The sequence below is a fragment of the Gorilla gorilla genome, chromosome 13 (genome assembly GCF_029281585.2).
Source record: "Gorilla gorilla gorilla isolate KB3781 chromosome 13, NHGRI_mGorGor1-v2.1_pri, whole genome shotgun sequence".
NCBI classification, from domain to species: Eukaryota; Metazoa; Chordata; class Mammalia; order Primates; family Hominidae; genus Gorilla; species Gorilla gorilla.
The window spans coordinates 23,140,153-23,164,615 of record NC_073237.2 but is presented as its reverse complement, the minus strand read 5'-3'; the positions used below and the strand labels follow the sequence as shown (position 1 = coordinate 23,164,615).

Sequence of the window (24,463 nt, the reverse complement as noted above, 5' to 3'; positions counted from 1 at the left end):
CTTAATGTATAAAGTGTTTTAATATAAATCATTAAATTATACAGTTAGAGATAAATTAAGTCCATTTTTACTTTTCAGAATGGTGAGATATTTCGACAAAAATGAGTTTTAAAAATTAAGCCTAAGCTATCAATTATCAATACCTTTGCACAGAGTTTTCCTTCCTCGTTGCAAGATAGAATTCACTTTCCACCCCTTTGATTGCCACCATCCCAACTGCTACTGTCCTGATTTCCATGATATCTGCAAGGAATCACAGAAAGACATGTCAAGTATTCGTTCAGCTTTGCAAATGATCCACGAATGGCCGTTTGTTCTTATTTCTGTTTTAATCGGAAGTTTTTAAAATTTTTAATGTGATTATTTACTCAGCCCAAGACTCCGACCCACAACAGATACACACAAACACCAGAATAGTCATTATATAAGGGAAGTGCAAACTGACGGTTTTTTATTTTGTAGAAAATGTGTCTGTATCAAATAAATAGTTACATATTTGAGTTCAGCTTTTTATTCTCTAGAATTACATTTCTAATTTACTATAATAATAATAGCTAATGTTTATTGAACTCATACCACATGCCAAGGATTATTGCATTGCTCTTATGTATTAACTCATTTCCTCATAACCACAGATTGAGGCAGGTAGTCTTGTTATCCCAGTTTTACAGATCAGGAAACTGAAGCACAGAGAAACTAAGAAATTTGCCCAAATTCTTATACCTGATAAGTAGCAGAACTGGAATTTGAACCCAGACATTCTGGCTCTTAATCATTATATAATTACTTTTCTATTTGGATAAACTTTATCTTAAAAATTATTGCCAACAGAATAGCTCTTGAATATACTGAAAGTGAAGAAAATTCTAATTAAAGCAATTGTAAATGATGGTAAACAGAGCCTACTGCCTTAAAATAAAAGATTGTTTTAAACTGATAGTATTTTGATACATGAAAAGACCATTTAAAACAAAATTATGAATCCGGTTTATATAATACTTCATAACTTTATACCTTTGTAATTAACTTTTAAATCTTTGTTGAAATAGTATTTACAAAACATGTTTACACAAGAATGATAACTTACTATTTTCGTTTATTATATATATCTTCCTTAAATCCTGTGTTTTAATGACACAATAAAGTAAAATCTCAAGAAATTTATTAAAATGATGTAAGAATTAAAATTTTAGTGTACTTTTGTGTAATTTGCTATTAATTACATTTTCTACATGAAGGTACAGTGCTGAGACATTCTTTTACCTAAGTCTAACACAGTGCAAAGAAAAGTCGAAGTGTCAATTATCTGTGTGATTGGGCCTTCAAAAGCTATCTTCTAAAATATTGACTTAAAGAAAAAACTAATTGTTTTGCCCCATACCTTCACTTCATTCTCTTATTTATTTTTTTGACTTCATTTTTGCTACCTGGATAATAAAATTTCTATTCATGTCATTGGGATTTAATGTAGCCCAGCTAATATTTCTCATTTGCCTCACATATATGTTGCATATAGAAGCCCTTTTCCCAATATACTATACTTAACACTAGTCAAAGCTCGTCTAGTTGAGAGTTTCAGAGCTACTCATCCAGAAATTGGGTTTTATTAAGAAAATGTAAATGAATGGATATTAATCTTTTTATATATTTATTAAGCATTATCACAATGCATACCACCCTACTGTGGTTTTAGGACACAAATTAAGAAAAACAGCCCGGGTTTCTGACACCAGAAGTTAAAACCTAATAGAAAGAGCAAACACGTCCATATATTTTGAAGAATTTTGAAGAACACAGGCCTGAATAGGTCAGAGAAAATTTTAATAATTGCTTACAAGCACATGAAGGATTATGATGTTGATGCATTCATGAAATGTTCAACAGATCTTCACTGAGAGCCAATTCTATGCTAGGCTCAATTCACAGACAAGCCTTGCCCTTTTAGAGCACTCTATTTGGTAACTACAGCTTCATTGCATTAAAGGAAGCACAAAGGGAAATAACATGCAGAAGAATACTATTAGGTTAAATTTGTACTAATACAATGAAAAATACTGAAGAAATTCATTGATTCAGCATATTTGCAATACCTCCAAAATGGAATAAATGTATCAGTTAGGTTGGTGCAAAAGTAATTGTGGCTTTTGCCATTACTTTTATGACAAAAACTGTAATTACCTTTGCACCAAACTAATATTTAAAAGACATATGGAATAGTTGGTTTCTAAAGATCTTAGCATTGTAAAATATCATTAAAAAGTCAATATTTTCTTTTCCTTCAAGTCTCTTTACTCCTGCCATTCCTCCCTGTATTTAATATATTTTCTTTTAGATAAAAAGAGAATGCTGACGCACAAGCTTAGAGTGTCTTTCATGATCAGTTATTAGGGACTAATAGTGCTTTGTGCAGATGAAGGTAAAATCCCTCCCTGAGAGCAGGTCTGTGCTCAGGGGTGTTGGCTTCTCCATTCACAAGCGTCAGATGGAGCTTGGGTGGAAACTAATAGCTATTAGTAGCAGATTCCTGAGAATGAAGGCACGTGGAGTTGTGCGATCTACTTTGTTCGTAAGGTGCCCAGTGCTTCCCTGTGTTCGTGACACCTCTCAGTGTATAAAGTCCATTCCCTGAGCCTAAACTTTCTTGCATTAAGAGCTTTCCATTAAGTCAGTTTCTTGCAAAGGGCTTTGTCCTAATGCATCAGAGTCTGTGAGGTTAGAACATTCACAAATGAGAAGCTAATACAGATTATAAGAATATTCTCTGGGAATATTCTAAGTCCAGACTAACACATCATCTCTTGAGTAAGCCAGATGTCTGCTATCCTCCTCCCCCACTTCTTATTGTTTGCATAGGGAAATGGTTAAATAAATGTCTGTGGGGTTTTCAGGTTTTCGCTAAGGCCAGAAATTAAGAAAGACTGTGGGAAGTCACGGCCTTTTGTGGTTTGTGTAGAGAATTTCAAAGAGATCCATGTTGGAATGCTTCAGAAAAAAAAAAAAGTTACATGGAGATGAGAAAGATTACAGTAATTAGTAAGTATAGAAAGGAGGTGTGGGCGAGTTATTGAGGTGAATGGAGCAGGAAGTCACAATCATTTGAAGAAAAAAAGAAATAAGTGGTCCTAGAAATGCCAGGTAGGCGGAATGCGTTTATTTTGTGCCATGTGATGGTGAAGTCAAATGAGCCCTCCTCATCCAAAAGAGAAAACCCAGTGACCCAGGCCAGTAAAAGACTGATTCTTCAAGTGTCCAAAATGAAGGCGGAACTTACAGGGAACTTACCTCTTGATTGTGTTTTTAAAAGGGCAACCGGAATAGCGTCTCATCATTTCAAGAGGACAGTAGTTTAGCTTTAATATTAGGTTCTGTTGGTTTCTAAAATTATCACTTGGGATTTAAAATCACATCATGTATGCCAGCACACAAATATGCTTCCTTTCCATACTATAACAATGAAATATCTAATGAGATCTCATGAGCTGTCTTATGGGGGACCTGCCCCGATAATCACGTAGGTTCTTTTCTATTTTCCTAAGCGTCGACTGGCTTGAGAAATAAAAGGACAGAGTGCAAAAGAGAGAAATTTTAAAGCTGGGCGTCCAGGGGAGACATCACACATTGGTAGGATCTGTGATGCCCCACAAGCCACAAAAACCAGCAAGTTTTTATTAGGGATTTTCAAAAGGGGAGGGAGTGTGCGAATAGGTGTGGGTGACAGACATCAAGTACTTAACAGGGTAATAGAATATCACAAGGCAAGTGGAGGCAGGGCGAGATCACAGGACCACAGGATGGAGGCGAAATTAAAATTGCTAATGAAGTTAGCACCATTGTCATTGAAAACATCTTATCAGGAGGCAGGGTTTTGAGATCAACCGGTCTGACCAAAATTTATTAGGCGGGAATTTCCTCTTCCTAATAAGCCTGGGAGCGCTATGGGAGACTGGAGTTTATTTCACCTCTGCAATCTCGACCATAAGAGACAGGTACGCCCCGGGGGGGCCAGTTCAGAGACCTACCCGTAGGTGCGCATTCTCTTTCTCAGGGACGTTCCATGCTGGGAAAAAGAATTCAGCGATATTTCTCCCATTTGCTTTTGAAGAAGAGAAATATGGCTCTGTTCTGCCCAGCTCACCGGCGGTCAGAGTTTAAGGTTATCTCTCTTATTCCCTGAACAATTGCTGTTATCCTCTTCTTTTTTCAGGGTGCCCATGTTTCGTATTGCTCAGACACACATGGCTGTACAATTTGTGTAGTTAACGCAATTATTACAAGGTCCTGGAAGGATATACATCCTCCTCAACTGACAGGATTAAGAGATTAAACACAGGCATAGGAAATCACAAGGGTATTGATTGGGGAAGTGATAAGTGTCCATGAAATCTTTACAATTTATGTTTAGAGATTGCAGTAAAGACAGGCATAAGAAATTACAAAAGTATTAATTTGGGGAACTAATAAATGTCCATAAAATCTTCACAATCCACGTTCTTCTGCCATGGCTTCAGCCGGTCCCTCCATTTGGGGTCCCTGACTTCCAGAAACACTGTCTCTGTAGTAATTGTTTGCCTTCTTGCAATGTGGTGCTGCTGCCTCTCAGGCTTCCGCATGTCACCCAGAATGCAGCTCTATTCTCCAAACAGCGAACGATCCTTTCCATCTTCCAGGTATGGGGGAGGCCGGCAGCTCGCCCCTGAGCTCAACTGGCTGGCAGGGCTGATGGCTTCCCTCACACCATCCGCACTCCCAAGCCGTGTGCAAAGATCCAGCACGTTATAGAAGGTTTAAACAAGGGTCCTTGAAGTAAAGTTTTCAGAACCAATTGTCTGGCGAACAAACAGATGCCTGTTCCAACATTTGTGTGAGGATGGCTTGAAATTTTCATTGACAGCTGAAAATAGAGCCCTCATGTCCTATAGATGAATATAAAGGATGTGAGGGCTCTATTTATCCTCTAGCACATTCTAGACGGAAACCAAGTTTCCTACTTTTAGTGGACAGAAGAAGAAAGAAGGGGAGATGGGCCAACTCCCGAAGTCCGCTCTATGCCAGACACAAGTTCTGATCTCCAAATACCATCTGTATGTGTCCGGGATGGGCGTGGGGGCCTTGGTCGTGGTGTCCTATGATTCAGACACAACCGTCCTGTCTATTCTTTTTTTTTTTTTTTTTTGAGACGGAGTCTCACTCTGTCCCCCAGGCTGGAGTGCAGTGGCGCCATCTCGGCTCACTGCAAGCTCCGCCTCCCGGGTTCACGCCATTCTCCTGCCTCAGCCTCCGGAGTAGCTGGGACTACAGGCTCCTGCCACCACGCCCGGCTAATTTTTTTTTTTTTTTTTTTTTTTTTGTATTTTTAGTAGAGACGGGGTTTCACCGTGTTAGCCAGGATGGTCTCGATCTCCTGACCTCATGATCCACCCGCCTCGGCCTCTCAAAGTGCTGGGATTATTCTTAAATGATTTTATACACACCCATTTTTCCCCTTTTACCTGTAAACTTTGAAATGAAGTTGAAAGGCCACCAGTGTCCATGACAGGTCCCTCTGCACACATGGTGGCATGGTTAGGAGATACATGAGCCTGTTCCCACCCCAGGGTTTTTATTCTGTAATGCAGAGCCATGTGAAGGATGCCGGTGACTATTGAAGCCTAACCAGAACAAACCCAGGAGCCTGGGGGGAAAATGGCTTTATTCTCAGTATGAAAGGCAAGAGGACCTGACTGGGCAAGTGGTGGGCAGATTGCTGTCACGGCCCACTTCCGATGACATTAAACAACAAAACCCAGGAATGACTTTGGACCCTGCCTTTTTCGGATTTTGATTGGTGCCATCCTGGTTCTTCCATCCTGCCAGCCAGCCGGCACCCCAGCAGTTGTGGGAAAAGGAATTTGACTTTGATTAACCGAGAAAAACTGTGCATGCGTTTTCTGTTTTTTCTGGAACTGTGAGGGTTTTCCCATGCCCCAGGGGCTCCCTCACAGCTGTCCTATCCCAAGCATTCCCGACAGGAATCTCCAGCTGGGTTGGAGTTACAGCTGGCTTCCAGCACCGCAGCTCCTCAACCACTGCTGGCGTCTCCTGAGGCTCGCGCGCCGCTGGTGGGCGTGAGAGGAGGCGTCCCCGCGGCGGTCCGGCCTCAGGAAGCCCGTGGGAGTCAGAGTCAGTCCCGCGGATGACGCGCCAAGTGGGCTACGTTCAGGAAGTCATTTGATCATACGGGCAGAGCGAAGGTCAAGGCATAGGGGATAACAGAAACCAGAAATGAAAAAAATCTCTTTCACTCCCGCCTCCTAACTTTCATATTATGATCCTTACAGGGGAAAGGGTAGTCAGAAAGCCACGTAGGACTGTGGAGGGAGGGAAATCCCAGTCACGTCGTTTCAGTGTGTGAAAGGCAAAGGAAATTTCGGGCCCCCAATCACTATGCAAAAAGGAAAAAATTGAGATGGAAGCTGAGCCATGCAAGAAACAGCCTTTTCCTTCTATTGCTAAGAAAATAGCTAACAAATGAAAGGCCAGATATCTCCACAGAGAGCTACACTAGGTACACCTTTTATGTAAAGTACCGATTTACTGAGATGAATACATCACTGACTATTTTCCTACCTGCTCCTTTTCTCCTGCAATGCATGGATTATGCCATGTGACCATACCCTCCCTCTTTCGCCTCCACTTTTCCCCTTTAAATACTGAAACCTTCAAAATATCTTTGCAGAAAGACACAGACCACAGGCTGTCTCTGTGATTGTGTGTTCCATTCTTCCAGGCATGTTCTTAACCTTGGTAAAATAAACTTCTAAGTTGATTGAAACCTGTCTCAGAGACTGGTTTACAAGTGTGCATAGCACATCTGCAGGCAGGCATACATTTCTGAGGCATACTCGCTGAGATAGCTCCTTCCTTTCTCTGTCCCCCCGTTACTGACTGAATCTCATTTATGGCACTAACAGCAAAGCTGAAAGCCCCAGAAAAGATCTGGTTCACCCATTCCAGATAGGCTGCTGGAAGGTCGTTTGAGGAAGAAAAATGGGTACCTCCCATGTTTCATGGGAACCCAATACTTTTTCTATCAAGGCAGCTGCAAAAGGATTAACATAGGTGGTCCTATTCCCTTTCCTAATTCATCCATTGAAAGCCACTGCTGGCCTGGATTTTCATTTTCAATCCATCATGAATCTGCAGATGAATCTGCAGCTATCCCAGGGCAATCTGACAGTCCAGCCAGCAGCTGAGGCTGGATGGCAAGTTCCTATCCTCTGAGCACACATTGCTAACGTGTGATCCGAGAAGACCCAGGAGAAGTCAACAGGGCCAACTGCCAGCAGGGCTGGTCCTTGGTGTAGAGGGACAAGCTGAACTGGCCTTAAGTAATGAGGCAGACAGCTTCCCAGTTTGGGGGGATGTCACGCACCTTGGCTTGTTGCTCCTGTACCCTCGGAATAGCTCTCACACCTTCTCCTTCATGTTGGACATTCCTTTTACAAAAACAGAAATCTCAAAGACAGATAAAGTTAAGAAGATTAATCTCAGGTTAATCTCAAGGAGAGAAAAGGTATGCAAATACACCTCTGGGTGAGAAACACAGTAACTTAAATTTACCCTCGAATGGAAATGGCTGGTAACTATATAACTATATTAACCAACATTTTTTGAGCCCTTTCTGTGTACCTGCTGCTGTTCTAAGATTTTTATGCGTATAATCTCATTTAAACTCTATAGCAAACCAAAAGTAACTAAATATTCTTTTTCTTTGCATTTTTAGAGGAAAAAACTAAGCACAGAGAGATAAATAACTTGCCCACAGTCACACAGCTGAGGGCCAGTAGAATCAGGATCTAAATGCAGTGTCTGACCTAGAACATGGGCATGTATCCACCACCTTATATTGCTTCTCTATGCAACCTGATGCCAGTTACTTGCTTAAAAGTAGGCTTCCGTAGCAGGAAGAGTTTCAAATGCAAAAAATGAGAGGGAGAACGACAGTGACAGAGAGGTTGGAGGAGTTAAGGCTTCTCCAAGCTTCATCTCACTTTATAATTCTACCTTGGGGCAGCCCAGGACATAATGACCAATGTTCTGGGCAAACTTCAGAGTGCGCCTACTTCCTTTTTAAGTCTCTGTTGAAACATCAAAGAGTTCCTGCTGTGCTGCTTTATTGAAAGTAGATCTCAACTTAGTTATCTAGTGGACCCCCCAGCTTGAGTCTTCAGTCAAGTGAGCTTCTTGTAAGGTCTCAATCACCAGTGTTGTTTTTATTTTCGTCTCAGATCTATCAAGAATTCTCGATGTGTTGGATGGCATTTAGACATGTAGGAAGGCAATATGGCTTCCCAGAAATGAAGCATGATTCTGAGGCTATGTTTAAACATATCAAGTGGAGAATTGGGACATTTGTCCTAATACGTTTAGCTAAGTCATGATTTTCCTTCTGATATGCAGACTGAAACAGCAGCTGATTTGCTACTTGAATGCTTTGCATTCTCTGCTTCATTTTGCATGGACAAGGGTATTGGGCTGTTCTTCAGTATTGATTGACAGCCAGTTTGGCAAATGTGGTATGGTGGTTAACAGCATTGGTTCTAGAGCCAAACTGTGTGCTTTTCAGTTGTAGGTCCACCACTTCTTAGTTTGACTTTTGGTAAAATAACTCTTTCTGCCTCAATTTACACTATGTGAAAGGAAATAATAATGGTACATGCTCAATGGGTTGTTATAAAATTCTTATAAAGCCTACAAAATCATATCTGGCATGCAATTATTGCTGAATAAAGTTAGCCTTCATTATTTTGCATCTTACTGTGTGTGCATAAAAACTATAGTAGATATGTATCATACACACATATAAATCATGCATCACGACTTAGCCAAATTTATTAGGGCAAATGTTTCAATTCTCCTCCTGATATATTTAAACACAGCCTCAGAATCACACTTAATTTCTGAGAAGTCATACTTTCTTCCTATGTGTCTAAATAATATCCAACACTCAGAATTCTTGATAGATCTTGACAGAACTCAGATTTAGATGCCAGTTCTATTCAGAATCAAACTACATATGCCTTTCACATTGTCACATTTAATTCATGGTTAAGAGCTTTTGAGAGTAACGTCAAAGGTACGTGACATCCTAAATCATAACTTTATCAAGGTTTGAGTTTAAATCGTGCTCATTATGAAGCCAGAATGGGTGAGTAATTCACATAACAAGTGTGTGAGCTTGGTTAACTTCCCCATGTCTGCATTTCAAATCAGTTTTGGTAATCTTACATATTATATAATTTTATTTAATCTTCAAACTAATTTCATTATTTATTTTCTTTACAAATGAGCCAATTATGCACTATAACAGTGGTGTTAATTAAGCCTTTCTCAGTTACGGGTAACAGAACCACAATCAAGTTAGTTTAAGCAAAAGTGGGCACTTACCATGTAACTGGGAAAGATAGTAGATTGGTACACCTTCAGGTACAGCTAGATTCAGGTGCCCAAACAGTGTTCTCAGAGTTCTGGCTCTTCCTTTTGTGTTGTTGTCTATCTTTGTGTATTCATTTCATTCCAAGGTAGATCTTCAAGGAGAGGAATTTATGAGGTCCACAGACCGATAGATTGAGATTTAAAAAGAAGACTAACCCTTTTCTTCTCCAAATGTTCATGTATATGTGGCAGTACAGGGTATCATGATTGGCTTAGTCTGAGCCATGTGCTGGCCCCGTAGAAATAATTATATCCATTAGGATCATGTTTTCTGTGAATGCCAGACATTCAAAATGATAGCGACTTAAAGTAGAAGTTTATTTCTCTAACACAGATAAGCAGCCCAAGACTGGTGTGGCAGCCTGGCTCGGTGCAGTCCTCAGAAATCCAGATACTTTCTTTTTTTTTAATCTGCTTTTCCCAAGGTCACCACGTGGCCCCATTTGGCAGCTCTCACTCTGGCCATTACGTCCCCTTATCAGTCATTAGGATAGAAGAAGGGACTACAGGTGTGCACCAAGACTCCTTTAGGAAACGTTCCCAGAAGCTCACATGCAACATTCCTTCTTCCATTCCAGTGGCCTGAATTTGATCACACTACCTCACTGTATCAGTCTGCTTTCACGCTGCTATAAAGAACTACCTGAGACTGGGTAATTTATAAAGGAAAGAGGTTTAATTGACTAGCAATTCTGCAAGGCTGGGGAAGGCTCAGGAAACTTACAATCATAGTGGAAAGCAAAGGGGAAGCAAGGCACATCTTACATGGTAGCAAGACTTGAAAAGTGAGAGAACAAGGAGGTGTGCCACACTTTAAAACCATCAGCTCTTATGAGAACTCACTTACTATCACAAGAACAGCATGGGGGAAGCCACCCCCATGATCCAATAACCTCTCACCAGTTCCCTCCCTCCACAAATGGGGATTACAATTCAAGATGAGATTTGGGTGGGGACACAGAGACAAACCATATCACCCATCTACCTGCAAAGGAAGCAGGAGAAGGTAAACTAGACTCTGAGTGGCCATTTGACCAGTTGGAGTTTGGGGATTCTATTACTGAGAAAAGAAGAATGGATGTTGGTGACCATTTTTGTTGGGGGCTGATATCTGAACATCTCCTCTGCCTCCTGCTCTCTTCTCATACCTTTCTTATGACCCCATTTTTCTATTCTCCTTTTATTCTCTTGACCAGATAGGATCTTTAAATGTTTTTAATGATTTTCATTGAGCTGGTGAGCCACACATGGGTCAATTTGTCCTAAATTTTTCTAGGCCCTAAGGGATGCTGTGACCCAGATGAGGCCCATGTCTCAATCCATTCTGGGATTCCAGGACAAGTCCTTGGTAAAATTGTGGAAGGGAAAGAGATGGGTCTTGTCTTTACTCTGATATCACTGTTAGCTGCAACTCTTACACACACACACACACACACACACACATCCTGTTAGGCCGCCTTACCCATATCAAATCTTTCCTATCATATTTTTTCACATCAGTACTCATTAGAGGTCACTGGCACCTGACTCCATTATCTCCCATCCCCCATTCATTAGGGTTTTCAAGTCTGCTAAATGACACTCACAGCTACAGGATAACTATAAATCTTTTCAAACTTTTCTTTGCTTAGAGACTTTTGAAAAACATATTTATATTAAAATTGGCACAAGAAAGATGTTTTAGCCATATTTATAAACATATAGAAATTTGAGTAGGTGACAAATCATCCATAAACCTGATATCCCTAATAAGGGAAACCAAGTAAAAAAGACCTTTACATAGTGTTCAATATAGATTTGCCTATATTTTATAGCACCTTCCAAACCTCTAATCTTATTAAGGTTTTCTGTAGTCAAACAAGAATAAAAGATTCTGCTACTAAGTGGTTCTGTGACCTGCCTAAGGCACTTAGCCTCTCCAGAATTGCCTCAGTTTACCCAAATACAAGAGGTGGACTTCAGAATCTCTAAAAATTTCATCAAGCCATAAAACAGATGATATAATTCATGAGAAAGGAAGAGCTCAAGAAGGGAAGGTGTGAGATCATGTGTAATTTGCTTGTAAATGCCTCCATATAGGTATTACACTATATACAGCCTGCAGTGGGACTATAATCCACACCCTGGGGGAGGTTAAATAGTATGCAAAGTATTCTGAAAAGGAATACACACTCCAATAGCAGTTAGTTAGTATTTGAAAGATCCTAATCAAAAGTCTCTACTGGAGAAATATCTGTTGCAAAACTTTAAATATTTCTATAGCAAGCTATACCAGACGGTTTGTTACTAGTATAAAGGATGCTTAAAATAATTTTTGCATTGGTTAAATACAATTATCAAGATAGCTATAAGTACAATACTTTGGTAGGCCCAGTGAACTAACTTTTGGGGTAGAACCTTAGACTAGAACTCTACTTGGTCCTAGTTTTCACTCACTTAATACAAGTTTTCATTGGCTCATCCAACTAGAGCAGTGATTCCCAATCAGTAATGATTTTGCCCCTTGGGGGACATTTGTCAATGTCTTAGAGATTTGGGGTTGTCACTACTGGGGAAGTGTGCTATGAGCATAAAGTAAGTAGAGGCCAGGGATGCCACTAAACATATCACAATGCAGAGAACAGCCTTCACAGAAAAGAATACCCAGCTCAAAATATCACCAGGCCTGAGGTTCAGAAACCCTAGGGTAGAGAGTTGACTGATCTTGGCCTTCAGATTATTTGACTTCATGTGTGTAGAATGAACCTTTAATCCAAGAAGCTTGGTGGTGGAGCACTTAAAAGGACAGAGCAGAGACTTCCCTACACATACAAAACAGGTTGGATGGCTATTTGTGGGTTTGTTGGTTTATCGGGGGAACCAGGCTCCAATATTTCAATGCAAGTTCTTTCTATTTTCCCTAAGTGTTGGCTGGTCTGAGAAATAAAGAGAAAGAGCACAAAGGAGGAATTTTACAGCTGGGCCTCTGGGGGTAACATCACATATTGGTAGGTCCGTTATGTCCCCTGAGCCACAAAACCAGCAAGTTTTTATTAGGATTTTAAAAGGGGAGGGAGTGTATGAACAAGGAGAAGGTCACAAAGATCACATGCTTCAAAGGGCAATAAAGATCACAAGGCAAAGGCAAAATTAGAATTACTGATGAGGGTCTATGTCCCACTGTGCACATTTTGTCTTAATAAACATCTTAACAGAAAACAGGGTTCAAGAGCAGAGAACCAGTCTGACCAAAATTTACCAGGCTGGAATTTCCCAATCCTAGTAAGCCTGAGAGTACTGCAGGAGACCAGGGAATATTTCAGTCCTCATCTCAACCACATAAGACAGACACTTCCAGAGCGGCCATTTATAGACCTCCCACAAGGAATGCATTCCTTCCCCAAGGTATTCCTTGCTGGGAAAAGAATTCAGCAATATCTCTCCTACTTCCACGTCTGTTTATACGCTCTCTGCAAGAAGAAAAATACAGTTCTATTCTGCCTGACCCTGCAGGCAGTCAGACCTTATGGTTATCTTCCCTTGTTCCCTGAAAATCGCTGTTATTCTGTTCTTTCTCAAGGTGCACTGATTTCATATTGTTCAAACACACATGTTTTACAATCTATTTGTACAATAGTGGTCCTGAGGTGACATACATTCTCAGCTTATGAAGATAACGGGATTAAGAGAATAAAGACAGACATAAGAAATTATAAGACTATTATTAGGGAAGTGATAAATGTCCATGAAATCTTCACAATTTATGTTCAGAGACTGCAGTAAAGGCAGGCGTAAGAAATTATAAAAGTATTAATTTTGGGAACTGATACATGGCCATGAAATCTTCACAATTTATGTTCTTCTGCCGCAGCTCCAGCTGGTCCCTCCGTTCGGAGTCCCTGACTTCCCACAACAATGGTTAACAAATATGAATGTGTAGCAGAATTTAGTTCAAATCTTGATTCATTTTAACATAATCAGAGAGGGGGTTAGAGTTCCCATCCACTTCTAATTATCAGAAGCTCCAGATATTACTGAAAGAACCTGACATTTGTGAATGGCCAGATTGGCTCAGCTCAGTTCACAGAACGAAAGGATACAGATGGGGATGTATCAAGGATATGGTGTGGGAAGCATGAGACATTTTCAAACTTTCAAGCCACTATGACTTATTCCCACTATGTAAGATTAAAGAAGTCAGACACTCAGATTCAGGGAGGATTTCCCACATTTTTCATGTTGCTCATCTAAATCCCAAATTCCATACTCCCTAGAGATTAAGAAATGCTTAATTTCTACCCACTCCCCATCCTACATGCCCACTTTGCCATCACCATCCCAACACCTTAAAAGAATAAAGCATCTGCTAGTCCTCCTGGAATGATTGAGGGTTTGGGCTCAAAGAAAAGCTGAATACCATGTCAGATTTATGGTGAGCCAGATCATTAATCAACTGAGGTGACCATTAATCACCAAAAGTGATAAAGATAGATAGTAGGCATGGTACTGGTTGAGAATCTAGAAAGAAATAAATATCAAAATGCTTTACCCTCATTCTGGTACCTCCTTATCATTATTTTGACCTAGCAGTTTTAATTTGCAGTACTAGATGAAAATACTAGGTTATCTTTGAAATTTGAGCTTCTGCTTCTTCGAGAGAGAAACTCATGTATTTAAGAAATGTTGTCATTGGTTTGGGCTAGGGGCCTTTCCACGTGAAACAGACCACAGCATGTTCCTTTTAATAAAACCAAAGGACAATAACAGCAGCAGCAGCAACAAAGCCTAGAGTTCACTTCTGAGGTCAGATACTCAGCAGAGTGTTAAGGGCATAGCTTTCTTTAGGCCTAACTGTGAGGTTAGTGGAGGGTTTGCAGGACTGTGAAGCACAGCGAGAAACAAAGCTGGAATCCATTTCCAATCTGGTCTTTGGAGATAATACAACTGGGCTGGTGACAGGATAGCTTCCTATCTAGTCTGAACATTGAATAGTAATATTTTCATACATATTAAACTCTAAGATAGGTTCATATTCATTATCCCATTGTATTACTCTGCTACTCTGTAAGTAGTAAAGTCATGTGGAAGGAGATAGTCAGCTATTATTTCCATTGGACAAGTTAGTAAACTAAGATCAAGAGCTTAAATGATTTCTTACTAAAATTACCCAGCCAGCTGGATGGGCAATCCAAGCCTGCAGCCAGGATGCTTGGCTTCCAGACCTGTTTTCTATCCACTAGAGCAGTGGTTCTCAAGGTGTCTGTGAGGTGGGGGTTGTGGGGGAGTCAGTAGCAGTAGCAGCATGGCCTGAGAACTTACTAGATTCTGGCACATTCTTATATCTTGTTAGATCCTGGCACATTTAAGAATGCACATTCTTAGATCTCACCCTAGATCTACTGACCCAGTTTCTACAGAGGACAGGAAGATGTCAAGGTGGGAAGCCCTCCACATGCCATCACATGCATGGTCTGGGAACATCTGCATGAGGGAATCTCCCTGGTCCTCTTGGGTTGTGGTGACTTACGGAAGCTCTTGGGAGGGACCTGGAGGCTCTACTGAAAGTGGAGGTTTGTAAAGTGTGGGGCCCTGTAATCTGTTTTAATCAGTCCTCCCTGGGATACAGATGCACCTCAAGTTTGAGAGGTATTGCCCTCAGGGGTGCTGTTTTCACTTGCTACAAATTGTTCTCATACCTTTGCATTAAAGAAACTCTTGTTAATCTCTCATTTTGTTTCCAGTGCATTTTAACTCTACAAAATTGTCATAAAGTCTCTACTTAGGAAACCTTATAACTTAAAGGATCACTCAGAATCCCTAAAATATTTTTGTTTATTAAATTTCCTGAGCTGACTCATTGCTGATTGGGTATAGAAACTTTGGCTTTTTTTTTTTTTTTTTTTCACTTGATCTATCTTGGAACTTCCTTGCCCCAGCTAGATTTTATCTCCTTAGGAACTATGGAAAGAAAGCATATCTAAAAATACTTCTTTAAAGTTCTCTGATACCTTCTGTTTGTTAATATGATAATGTTGTACATAAATAGCTATAAAATATACTATTAAACTTAAAAGATCTGGGAAACAGCTTTTGAACACCCCCAACCTTCAACACACACATGCACACACACACACGTACATACAATACCAGATACAAAGAAGGTGCTAACTCAATATTTATTAAATTTATTAAAGGCCTTCTCTTAGAATCTCAGAGCAAAGCAAATGCTGTGAAGCCTGGCTGCCTAGAAGTACCTTTATTTGAAATCTTTAACAGGATCTTAAAAGAGTAATGACACTACTGTGTCTAATGAAAAATGAGTATTTGATTCTAACACATTCAACATAAGAATTTCATCATATATATTTGATCTGCAATATAAATGAGAGTTTCTATATCTTATTAATTCATTTATTGTTTTATTCATTCAACCATTGTTGAGTGCCCACAACGTGCCAGCCATGCATCTAGGCACGTGGCCAGCATGGTCAATAGCAACATGTGCCTGCCCTCATGGGGCTTACAGTCTATAGGAAAGACAGTCAATCAAACAAGTGGTTTACAATGAAGTATGATGAGTGTTGTCACAGGACACACTAGATACATTAGGAGCACATAGCAGAGTAACAGAATTATGTGGGGCAGAAAGATGACAAGGGTCACACATGGGGCTGGAGGCCTTAGACCTTGGAGGTCCTATCCAAAGCAAGGCTGATAAAAAAGCTGCCCCAAACTGCACTGACCATTGGAAGGTAAGGCCTGCATGGAGGAGGTGCTGCTGTGGTCTGGCCAATGCCAGCAGGCAGGTCACTTCCTTGGCCTTTGGGAAAGGATGGAGATGATGGAGAAGGTCAAGAAGATCACACCAGCCGTGCCTCCGATCACCATGCCCAGGACGCTGCCGTGCACCTGCATGGCCTGACAGCGCTCCCCTGTTTAGAAGAAAGCATGTCCAGAGATGCACCTGAGGGAAAAGGACATGAAGGGAGTGTGGGAACTCGCAGGCCTCAGGTGCCTCCTAGCAACACTCATCTCCACAGCAATAAAAATGGCAAACGCTCACTGAGCAGGTCCACGTGGTGCCTGGTCCCATTTCAAGTGCTGTATATGAACCAACTAATTTAACCCTGCAACAGCTTTTGAGGTGGAGGCTATTACTTGGCCATTCTCATCATCTTCATCTTACAGGAAGGTTAAATAATTTGCTCAAGGTCACATTGTTAGTAAGCATTTCGCACTTGAAATCTAATCCCAAGAGGTATGCCTCCAGATTCAGGCTTCTCAGACACCTAGGATTCAGGAGGAAGGTCTGAGACACTTAAAGGAATACATTGCCTGACACTGGCTAAGAATATAAGCTACAAAGGAAATTCCCCAGATACAGTCCGACTTAGAGCATCAGTGGTAGCTTGAAAACATCTAAATAATGTTAAATAAAATGTTACTGTAAGGTTAGTGTGTACTGTCACTATCTCACAAGGTTGCCCTGAAGTTCACCTGAGATAATGAGGACACTGTACCTATCAAGGTATTTGACACAGAGTAAGCACATAATGGCCAGCCCTTAGTTTTGTTTCTTAATGTTATCTGGTATAAAGACCAATTAATCTCATGACCAAGGCATATAACTTGTAGTGTCTCATCCATACCTTTGTAACAATTCCAGCCTTCGTTTCAAACATTCCCACTAGAAGGTCTACTCAGCAGAATTCTACAAGGCAGAGTGAAACAATCAGAAGTCAGCATTTTCTGGCTGGGCACGGTGGCACACGCCTGTAATCCCAGCACTTTGGAAGGCCAGGTGGATCACCTGAGGTCAGGAGTTTGAGACCAGCCTGGCCAAAATGGCGAAACCAGCCTGGCCAACATGGTCTCATCTCTATTAAAAATAACAACAACAACAACAAAAGTAGCCAGACATGGTGGTGGGCACCTGTAATCCCAGCTACTCGGGAGGCTGAGGCAGGAGAATTGCTTGAACCCGGGAGGTCGAAGTTGCAGTGAGCTGAAATTGTGCCATTGCACTCCAGCCTGGGTGACAAGAGCAAAACTGTGTCTCAAAAAAAAAAAAAAAAGAAGAAGTCAGCATTTTCTTTTACTAATCCTGAATGATTTTACCTTCCAAGGCCTCATCTCTATCCTGAGAATTGACTTCTTAGAAATCAGTGAGTAATAGCAAGTTTATTTCATTTTTTTTCTGACCCAGTCCCCTCCAAACACAACTTCATGATATCCCCTACTGTTATCTTAGAAAAACTTATTCTGCCAACTCTCAGCTGCAGGTTTCTAGGAGAGGAATAGTTTGGCTGAGTAGAGGCTGACATACAAGTGGCAACCCTGGCCTCCCTTAGCCTGGGAAGGATGAAGCGTGTTGGGGGCACATAATGGAATCTGGCATCTAAGGACCTGTCAGGCAAAGATATGAAGACCCGTGGCTTTGGAGCCCAGAAACAGATGGGCCTTCCCCAGTAAAAGGAGCCAGAGGGCTTCTTGGAAGAGTGATTGATTCTATGGGTGGGGCAGGAAATATAAAAGATGAGCCTAGAGCATGCTATGGTGCCAGAAAGTAACATTGTGTTCATAAAATCTGATGTTGAAAGATCACAGGAGCCAACCTGGAAGAGCTCCCAAAGGCCAAAGCTGGGACAATAGAAGCAACAAAATAAATTATGAAATCATTGCAACAGAGCCCACTGAATAAAATAAATGTTTATGATTCCTTTGTGATATACATAAACAATCGCATAAACAAATTAACGGGGTGAAGGAGTCATTCTTCTTTACAGAAGAATTCTAATTAATGAATGTGAAGGACATAGGAAATCAACATTAGAAGATCCCAGTGGTGAGTATTGCAGCAGGTTGTATCAATAGATGCTGAAATTAGCATGTGAGGATTTGAGGAAAAGCAGGATGTCTCAATGGTCTTGAACTATCTCTCCCAAGATATGTACCAATTACAGAGGGAGAAATGGTAACTCTTCAGTGGAGAGGCCTGGTGGACATGCTGTTGGCCAGATGATGAAGGTTGACATCACCAGTAATGACATGTATCAGCATCATGTACCTGCTCACATGATGCAACGAGAAGGCACAGCACATATTTACTAATCTTGCCACAAATGCGAAACCTGAATTTAATCATGAGAGAACAAGATGAACCAAAAAAAAATCCCTAACCAGTAATCTTCAAAAGTGTCAAGGTAATGAAAGACAAGAAATAACTGAGGAATTGTCCCAGATTGGAGGGGATTAGGAGACAGGAGACATAAAAACTAAATGTAACGTCAGATCCGGAATTGGATCCTGAAATAGAAAAAGAACATTCGTGGGAAAACTGGGAAGAGCCGAATAAGGCCTGTAATTTATTTACTAGCATTCTACCAATGTTCATTTCTTGGCTATGCTAATTGTACTACGGTTTGTGTAATATGCCAACATTACGGAAAGCAGGGTGAATGGTATAGAGAAAGCCTCTGTAGTATTTTTGCAAGGTATCTGTAAGTCTAAAATTATTTCAAAGCAAAAGCTACAAAAAGAAAAAAAAGGAGACTAAAAAGAACTCAGAAGAAATGTAAATTTTTGAGGTAGGCAGAATAGGTCCTACATCTGCTACTGTTCAATGGAACTGTTGCTTCTGTCATCACATACCTCCTTTTGTGAAACAGTTTTTAGGGTTTTATGCAAGCAAACATTATGAAAAGAACTATTAAAGTTCTTTTTAAATATTTAAATTTAAATATAGCAAACTGTGCTGCCAGACAGACCTAGATGAAAGTCCCAGCTTCAGCATTTTCCATCTGGGTACATTTTAGACAAATTACGTAACCTTTCTAAGCTTCAACTTCTTGATACACCAAATGGGGATAAGGAGAGCCCTTATGTCACATGTGGCAGTGAGAATGAATTTAGATCATGCGTGTAAGATGCTCAGGAGACCACATGATGCATAACAAGGGGTCAGAAATATCAGGTGTTCTTACTACTATTATTGAAAATATAACTTTAATAATAGTGCAGTGTAAATGACAGACTGTATAACTAATAATCATTAGGAACTAATAATAACATCTGTGTAGTCAGCAAAGATTTAAGCTTGGTCTTGAGACCCACTGTCATGGAGTAGAAAGTCCCTAGGCTAGAAGCCATCTTGGATGTTGTTAGAGTTAGAAATTCCAACAACATCCAAGATGCTGTTGACATCTTGGAAAAGGGGTGGAAAAGGGGTGAAAGTCAAGAGACAAGGAGACCTGGGATGCCTCTGTCCTGGCAGCATAAGCCCATGAATCTAGGGCACACCTTTGTAGAGTCAAGGAAAACTGCATCCAGTTGACCATCTGAGGTAGTCTTCGCCCTACTCTGCAAACAGCAGCCTTTACCAGGCATAAGCATGCACACGGCCCAGGTCTGCTGTCCTGCCTGTCTCCCCAGCCACAGAGCCTACCTGCACCTCGCCACCCCCTTCACGTTCACACAGATGCCGTCATTTTGGCAAGGGTTTGGGTCACATGGGTCTCTGAAGTACTGTGGCCAGTTATGGTCCTTCAGGGGGCCTGTGTTCTTCACTGACGGCTTCTGTCAGCTGGGCTGCCCCTGGCTGAGGCTGACAGGTACGGCTTCCTCTAACATGACCTTTCCTGAACCTTCTTTGGAGACCTGCTGCTCCTGGCCTTGGAGAATGAGGCCTTGGGGGCTCAGTCTTTTGCCTTTAGTGGGAACTTCAGTCTGGCTGAGGTGGGTGATATCTTCAGGAAATAGAGGGTCACGAGGAAGATCCAGGATTAGTAACTGACTACAATGAACTCCCACTTCTGGTGAAAGTTCCCCAGCCTGCTTCTGTCTCTAGTGATATGTCACCCCCAGTGACATGGAAAAGTGGCTTTGAATCCAGTTGATTCCCACGGTACTAGCTAGTTTTATTTTAAAGTAATCCAGTCACATTTTTATTTATTGAATTTGCAAAATGAAGCATAAAGTTAGCATGGATAGACTGATGGAAACTAAATTGAAATCAGTGAACTGTTACCTCTGATAAAATTATCAAAAAGATGACACTAAAATTTCAGTTTCTTTCAGGGACAGTTAAAATAAAGATGTGAGTCCTTGACCAATTGAATAAAATGTGGTTCTCCTACAACACATTTTTTTTAATCTCATCCCCACCCTCCATGTGTGCTTTAAAATCAGGATAAAATCAGTAGAGTGCCAAGAGCATAGGATTATTTACTCAGGAAGACCAAGAAAAGTACCTTCAAAGTCCACAAACATGATGAGGTCATCATTTTTCAGGAAACTCCTCCTTTTCAGCATTTGGTGGGAGATGAAACCACTCCAGCCAAAGTCAATGCTTCTAAAACAATTACAGTCAGTATGATAGGTTCCCATCCTGGACAGCCTGTCCCAGATGACAGTGTCATTTATCGCTGCAAAACTGTAGGTAACATAAAATCACATTACCTCTTTAGACTTCATTTTCCAGTTTGTCTTTTATGAGGATACAGGGCTTTGTGAATCAGAAAAAAATAAATAAATAAAAATAAAAATAAAAATAAAAAAACGTGTTGGAAAAAAATTAAGCTATTTACTCTTTCCAGGAGAATTGCAATTCAGAATTGAAAGATGGGAGAGGCAGAGAATCACAGCTCTGAGTGATCAGTTGTCTGCTACTGAGTGACTTTTTTAATGAAAAGAGAGGGACAGCTACAGCTTCTTTCTTCCGAGGCTTAGGTCTTCTCTTTTGAAAAAAAAAATAGTGCCAGGTCGAAGATGGTAATTATCACCTGTCTGTTTTCTACCGGCCACTCCAGTATAGCGTCATTCTCCCCACTGCACAAGTGAAAAGCAAGTCTCAAATAGCCAGAGCTTTCTCTGCCATGGGGGTATAAAGTTAACCCAAAACCGCATCCCTCTGAATTGTAGAATCGAGGGCTCTGAGGCTTGTCCCCTTTGCTGGTGTTCTTAAGGACCTGGGAGAAATTCCGGACTGTCCAGACCCCTGTGGGGCAGGGGGTTTCTGTCAGAGTGATGTCATCCAGGTAAATTTCCCCAGTTGAGTTCCGAGGGTCGCCTTTTGTGCCCTGGAAAAGTTAGCGAAACTTCTGTTCCTCTTTGAGTACCACATGGGCAATTTTCCAATTATGGTCATCATCTCCTGAGGACAGAGAACAAGGCTGGTGAGAATTGTGGCCAACACTTAATGAGTACTTATTATGAGTGTGGCACAGTGCCATGTGCTTTCCATAAATGATCTCATTAAATCCCCACAGCAGCCCTATAAAATAGATACTATTATGAACTGGTTAAGTAACTTTTCCAAAGTTACATATTTAATAAGGAAAAACGGTTTTTTAAAATACCATGATTTATTTTAAAATTCACATTCAAATCTTAACCATGAATTTGTTTTCCACTGTCACTATAAGAATCCAGGTTCTGAATTTCCTCCTGAGTTGGCTGGTTCAACTGTAACCCCTAATGTTAGCAATGAAAGCCCATTAGGCTGAACCGTATAAAATAGCCATTTTGTAAGCCAAAAGTCAAAAAATAATAACTCCATATGGTCCGACCTGTCACTTGTTGCCAGAGAGGTATAAGGAATGCTGAAGAGCGGATAACCTGTAGGACTGACTGGATCTTCCCTACCTGAAACCGACTCCCTCTCCAACATCTAGACTTTTTTCTCTTCCTTACATTATCTGAAAGTTCAGCATGTAGGGGAGTGAAGTAAGCCAAAGAGAGTACTATTGTCTAGAAATTCACATTCTAATAAAAATTAGGTCTACTTGCTTTTTCTCTGAGCATGAACTAGAAGTGGGACTTTTGAATTAAGAGCTGAGGAAAGATGGTGAGAAGGCTGTTCTAGAACATGGGATCCTGGATTGAACAGCGTAAGAAGCCAGGCAGGAGCTTGGGGGCACTGGAGAGAGGAAACTGAAAGCAGAGCAACTCAGTTCCGCAAAGAGATGCGCCTACACTGATATTTTTGCACAGGACATTCCCTAGAGTTGGGCTTGAAGAGGAGACGAAAAATGCTTCCAAGTGGAAGTCACGTTGGCTAAACTGAGTTCCTACAGATGAGTGTCTTTTTTCCTTCTTCTGTGTCTTTTAACCAGACATCTACTGACAGAACTATACTTTCCCTGAAACAGAAAAGACCTTTAATCTCCCTTTGTTTTCAGACCATTCTCTCTAAAGACAACTTCAAGGGACAGGTGTACCAATGTTCTGTTTCCTAGGGTGGAGCTGATTATGGCCTGTGTGGTTAGGTTACATGGGAACATAGGAGAGAGGTAGAGGAGGCACATGACCACCTCTGTAACATACAAATCTAGGTAGCTGCCATCTGCTGGGGAGAGCACTGCAGCCTACTGGAAGACACATGGACTTGAAGGGTAATAGGTGCCAGAAAGTCTAGGAGTAGGAGCAGAGATATAGCATTTGAACTATTTATCCAGCAGGTTATAGATCACAGGAATTCTGTCAAGAGAATAGGATTCCATTCCTGCTGATGAGTACCTGCTTTGTTTTTTCTTAATATAGGATGTCCAAATGAGGTTGAGATGGGGGAATTTGGCACTGGGAAGGAGACCCAAGAGGGTCACATAAAGAACAGTAAGTGATATATTCAACTAACCTTTTTGAAAAGTTTCATTGACAAACCAGTATCAGAACAGACTACTTTAAAAATCCTTTCATACAGTGTTCCCAGGGACCGTATACAGGCATACTCTGAATTCAATGAAACACAAAGCACAGCAGTGTAAGAAACTAAATTAAGCATGGGATGTTTGCTTGATTTTATGCTTTGAAGTAACACTGAGCTTTAGATGAAAGTGAGTGATAATAGGTCCCATCAATATTATTGAAACTCTAACTCATTTTCTCGTTAAATATTTACAATCCTTGGTAACATAACACATCCTCAACTCTTAAAGAGTATCTACCTGTCATCCTTTCATCATATAAACTATGACAAATTTCAACCAGAAAAGTGAACCCCTCAAAATTGTGATTTGTAGAGTTCCCAGGCAGCCCAGAGTGCCTTGGATATAGGCGATTTGGGAACCTGTTCTTACAAGTGACCTCGAAGGAAGGTTTCTCCTTCAAGAGCAGCAGATATATAAAAAATAATTCCCTTCTCTGGACTCATTTCAACTGATAAATGCCAAGGTAGGCAGTTGGATGCTAGGGTAATCTGGCCATAAATCATGATTCAGGGTTATAAACAAAGTATATGCTTTATTTTGTTGTGGTGGTGGTTCCTTCATAACTAGGAAAAGGGAGACAAGCTTTCTTACTTTTCAATAAAAAGTTTCTCTATCTATAATCATTTACATGCCGACCTTCTTATATAAATACACAAAGTGACTCTTAGGAACATGTAAGTGATTATAGGAAGTCAACATATACCAATGACTTATTTGCCACCAACTTTATAAGTAGGCTTCTAGTTACTGTAGCATATTAAATAATGGTATCACTTGTTTTTCTGAAACAGATGCAAAACACTGTGGTCAATTTTTTTTTTTTTTTTTTTAAGATGGTGTCTTGCTCTGTCGCCAGGCTGCAGAGCAGTGATGCAATCTTGGCCCACTGCAACCACATTTCTACCACTGTAGCCGAGCTGTGGTCTCTGATGTCACCACCAACTGCAGCGAGGCAAGCCACGGAGGCGCAGGCTCTGGCTCCAGCCTCCAGCATGCAGTGGTGTCTCTTCCTTCTCCTCGTCTTCCAGCCCGGCAGGAGAAGCTCCCGCTGCTAGCCTCCCTCCTACCGCTCCGTCACCAACACCAGCAACAGGGAGGCGGCGCCCCAGGCTCCAGGCTCCAGCGGGTGAAAACTAATGGACCCTTCTAGTTCTCTACCCCAGGTACCTAGCAGCTAGCCACACCGACACAGAAGAGCCAAAAATGACGCACCACTTCCTCAGCATGCTTTATATACTGAAGTAACGGATCCTGGACTACATGTTCTGATTGAATGAGAGAAAAACCTCCAGGCCTACTCTGAT

The 24,463-nt window shown here is 41.0% G+C and overlaps 1 pseudogene; it reads right to left on the bottom strand.

Moving 5' to 3' along the window:
* Positions 1-16,016: 16,016 nt before the first annotated feature.
* LOC129524677 (meprin A subunit alpha-like) lies at positions 16,017-21,683 on the bottom strand (annotated as a pseudogene).
* Positions 21,684-24,463: the final 2,780 nt, after the last annotated feature.